This window comes from Silurus meridionalis, unplaced genomic scaffold (genome assembly GCF_014805685.1).
Source record: "Silurus meridionalis isolate SWU-2019-XX unplaced genomic scaffold, ASM1480568v1 Scaffold732, whole genome shotgun sequence".
Taxonomy (NCBI): Eukaryota; Metazoa; Chordata; class Actinopteri; order Siluriformes; family Siluridae; genus Silurus; species Silurus meridionalis.
Genome location: NW_025804685.1, coordinates 1902 through 6750, shown reverse-complemented (window position 1 = coordinate 6750; position 4849 = coordinate 1902). Strand labels below are relative to the sequence as shown.

General features: G+C 37.6%; 1 non-coding gene across 1 annotated transcript; it reads right to left on the bottom strand.

Annotated features, from left to right (window-relative positions):
* Positions 1 to 4173: 4173 nt before the first annotated feature.
* On the bottom strand, positions 4174 to 4284 carry trnal-uaa. The gene is made up of 2 exons: positions 4247 to 4284; positions 4174 to 4219 (listed from the first exon to the last, which is right to left on the bottom strand). It is a non-coding gene; the product is annotated as a tRNA-Leu (tRNA).
* Between the last annotated feature and the right edge of the window lie 565 nt (positions 4285 to 4849).

Here is a 4849-nt window from a genome sequence, read left to right as displayed (position 1 = left end):
CCTGGCCTCCACAGTCACCGGACCTGAACCCAATCGAGATGGTTTAGGGTGAGCTGGACCGCAGAGTGAAGGCAAAGGGACAACAAGTGCTAAGCATCTCGGGAACTCCTTCAAGACTGTTGGAAGACCATTTCAGGTGACTACCTCTTGAAGCTCATTAAGAGAATGCCAAGAGTGTGCAAAGCAGTAATCAAAGCAAAAGGTGGCTACTTTGAAGAACCTAGAATATGACATTTTTCAGTTGTTTCACACTTTTTTGTTATGTATATAATTCCATATATAATTCCACATGTGTTAATTCATAGTTTTGATGCCTTCAGTGTGAATCTACAATTTTCATAGTCATGAAATTAAAGAAAACTCTTTGAATGAGAAGGTGTTTCCTAACTTTTGGTCTGTACTGTACGTTATCATAATAGATTGTGTTCCAACAGTTAAATGTGAACACAGTGTGCAGTGGTATTTCAGCAAGACATATTGTAGTTACATTGATGTCGCCACACCTTATGCCTGGAGATGTTTACCTTATCTAAGAAAGACCGGGATGCTGCAGAGGTGGGAAAGGGCATGCGAGTTGTCAGCGAGATGACTGAGGGACTCCAGGAGTCACTGTCACTTGTGACAACTTCTTTACCACTTATCCACTTGCACAGGAGCTTCTGAAAAGAAAATAGCCCTAGTTGTACAATCAGAAAAAATAAACCTGAGCTGCAGGTTAGAGGAAGACCTGTCCTCTCCATCTTCGCTTTTACCAGCAACACGACGGCTGGTAATTACATTGCCAAACGGGAGGTGTGATTCTCTTGACTACAAGGCACCGTAAAGCAGCAGTGACGGAGGGACCAAAATGCAAATTTGACTGACTTCAACCACTAGACAAGGTATGAGCCACGTCCTATTTCAGATCATTTTTGCTGAATTCATGTGCTTGTTAGAGATAGATTTAGGAGATACAGTTTGTGTTTGCATGTACAGTATGTTTGCATGATTATTCTCTATGTGCAACTTTAGAATGAAGCTTTTAGTTTTAGAAAAAGTATAGATGAAGTCTGTACTTATTGTTTTCTTGTTCTTGTATCTTTGTAGGTTGTCGGCACCTACAGCGTAGAAGAAAAACAAATTGGTGGCCACAAACATTATTTTTTAACATGGTGGACATATCTGCTTACAATGTCATTTTTACAGCCATTGATCCCTCCTGGAACCACCAAAAGCACTACAGGAGGAGGCTTGTTTTAGAGGAGCTGGGCAACTTAATAGCGTCTGCAGCAATTGTAAAGAGACAGCACTTCCCCTGTGCACCAATTGCTGCTGCACTTGTGAAAGAGCTACAGTCCTCTGTAGCTGCCCCTCAGACACCAGCAAGCACCTGCAGCGTAGCAGTTCAGAGGGAAACATGTAAGTGCTGCAAAAAACTAACAATCTGCACTTGCATTGCCTGTGGTGGATTTACTTGTAAAAATCACAAAGTGATTTGCTGCAAGGAATGCTGGCAAAACTAGACACACACACACACACACACACACACACACACACCAAAAATACACGTCTATATGTGATTTAGTTCTTCATCTATCCTCTCCATCCATCTATTTACACTTTTGTTCTTTTTATTTTTTAGTTTGAAGGATGTTGTTGCATTTTGTTGTTGTTGCAAAAAATGATGTTCATAAATCTGATGTGGAGCAGATTTTTTACAGAAAAAAAAATAAAACGTATCAGTGAAGGATACATCAAGGTCAGTGAACAAAGGTCACCCTCTTTCTCTCTCTCTTACGCAAACACACACATACTAGAAAACTTCATAGGAAAACCGGAAACTACGCTTTATACCCACAGCATTTCATGGTCTCGTGGCGCCACCTAGTAGTCAACAGTAAAACCGCAATTTTAACCTCCTCCCATCAGGAAACACTAACTTTTAAAATGCATGCATATATAATGTCATTGTGGCGCAATTAAAAAATGTGGTTATAATGAGAGTGAATGGGGAAAAATCTGCCAATATGAAAAAATGATTATGAAAATAATTCAAGCTGATGCTGCAAAAACTAACCATGCATAAAAGTCAGATTTGTTTATAATCTTTGACACATTCAAGACTGATAAATGGTGTAAAAAACAAAAAATCCAGTCCACAATTCATTTTTATATTAAAATTAAGTAATTTTGTGTGTTTTTCCCCATATATATGATGTCACTAATCAAATTGCCAATTAAAAAAAAATCCTGAATTAAAAAAAATAATAATTTTGTAGTTTTGATCAGAACTGGGGTTGATTAACAGATTTAAATGAAAAAAAGTATAAAATAATATTGATCTGATATATTTTTACAGCGCTTAAAATTGGTGAACTTCAAAAGCCAGAACAACAAATGTGGAAATACTTTTTCAAAGAGAAACTGCTGATGTAGCAAAATATATGTCAAAGTAAGTTTTCACAAGAATCATTCTATTAGCTGAAACACATGGAAAGATATGAGCGGAAGAATAATAATCAGGTGGCTGAGAAAAAAGGCAGAATATATAGTTTCGAATAAAATAGAATAAAATAGTTTCGGAGTTCCACTTCTAGGTGTCAAGTTCTTTATTTAAACACGATCCCCAGAACATAACATAGAACCTTACACCTTACAATCATAGTTTCTCCTCTTTCTTTCTGCCATCTTTTTTGCAGTCTGTCTGGTGATTTCCAATGCTTCCTGCATTTTTGTCTCCATCTCTTTACATACTCCATATAAACAATGGTTTCTGTTTTCGGTGTCAAGCTGAACAGTAGATCAACCGATAATCTCAGGGACCTCCCAAACAGGAAGTAGAATGGTAAAAATCCTGTAAGCCCAAACTCAGATTGCTGGTAAATTCCTTCTTGAACATCTTCACCCCACTGGTCACCTGGGCTGAGTAGGAGGGTGAATGGCACTGGAAGCCTGCTGTTGTCACTGGAAGCCAACTCGCACTGCATTCATCCCATCGGTGCCTCCAAAATGTAGTGCCCTCACCACTTAATGCACACTTTCACCCATTCAACCTCCATTTCCAGTGTTTTTTTAAGTAAGTTTCAGAGAACTTATAACAGTAATGTTTATAACAGTAAACACATTTATATGCATTATATATACTCACATAATCTAAACACGATTTAACTGTTACAATCATTTTTATGTGCACATTATAACACATTATTAGCTCTTTGGGATGCTATCTGCATTTTTTAAATACAGGAATGTATATGAAACTTCCTTTAATCAACTCCAGCTTTTAGAACACCCATTTTAAACTGATAAACCATTTACACAATTACATTTATCACAAATATATGTTATATTTGTATTTCACCCAAATACATTGTATCATAGTCACTGACTATGAGACCTTGTTGCCTTCATCATTAGCATGGAATGTGTGATTAGCACACGTGGTGCACATACTGAACTCACTTCATACTATTAAACATCCAAAAACAACAACTTATTCACCCTTTAAAGAATAGCATTTGCATCTCTCGTGACTTTGACACATTATGAATGCATTTACATGAATTTCATACCTGATGAGGGGAGATGAAAATGATACACAGGACACGGAGCTGCTGCTTCACCATCAGAGTCTGTCATTTCTGAGCAGCGCCCCCTATCCGCAAACAGGTGAACTCTTCCCAAGGAAGAAATCAATCAATCAATCAATCAATCAATCAGTGTATCGTTCAAGGCTGAGCAGGGAACATTGATCATTACAGATAAGACACTATACAGTGCATTTGAAGAAAACATTCACTTGTTTTAAGTTCAGTGTTGGCTAACAATACCTGTGGCAGTCGTTGGTAACCCGGGTCTCGACTGATCCAGTATGAAATTCTGATTCATGTTCCGCATATTTGATTTGTCACGTTTTACGCTGGATACCCTTCCTAACGCAACCCTCCATATTTATCCTGGTTTGGGACCGGCACTAAGAGTACAACCATAATGGCTGGGTTTTTCCTATCGATCTATTGATCTGTCTAATTTATATATCCATCTGCCTGCTTGTCTGTATTAACAGTTTTTTTCTGTCTGTTTTTCCCACTATTAGGTTACCATCTATTCGTTTAATCTGTATGTCTGTGTTTGAAAGACAAATGTGAATAATTATTTTATTATTGTTTTGATTTCTGATAAAAATAAAGTTACTGTCAGAAGTGTGATTCGAACCCACGTCTCCATGTGGAGACCAGAACACTCAGTTTCCCAGAAGGTGTAGAACCTTAAGTCTGGCGCCTTAGACCGCTCGGCCATCCTGACATGCAAAACATACATTTCTTATCCCTCAGTGGCTGATAAAACTATTTTACAAATTTCTGTCTACTTATTTTATCTTACCTATCCTATTTGTGTTTCTTATCCACCTATGTCAGTCTTATCTGTTTTTCTGTCTGAATGCATATATGTATGCTCATCTTTTCTATTGATCTATTGATCTATCAAATTTATATATGTCTATCTGTCTGTCTGTCTATCTGGCTATCTATCCGGCCATCTATTTGACTGCCTTTTTGTCTTTATCTATCTGTCTGTCAGTCTTATACTTTTTTCTTAATGCCTATCTGACTGCTTGTCTTTCATATTTACCATGCTGTCTGTCTGTCTGTCTGTCTGTCTGTCTGTCTGTCTGTCTATCCATCTATCCATCCATCCATCCATCCATCCATCCATCCATCCATGCTATTGATATTGAAAGAACATGACAGAACACTATTTAACATGTTGACTCGATTCTACGGTTTGCTTGGATTATGCTCAAGTCTTCTGTTGCTTGTTTAATACTGAAATATTCTGGTAAAATTTCATTGAATATCGAAGACTCATC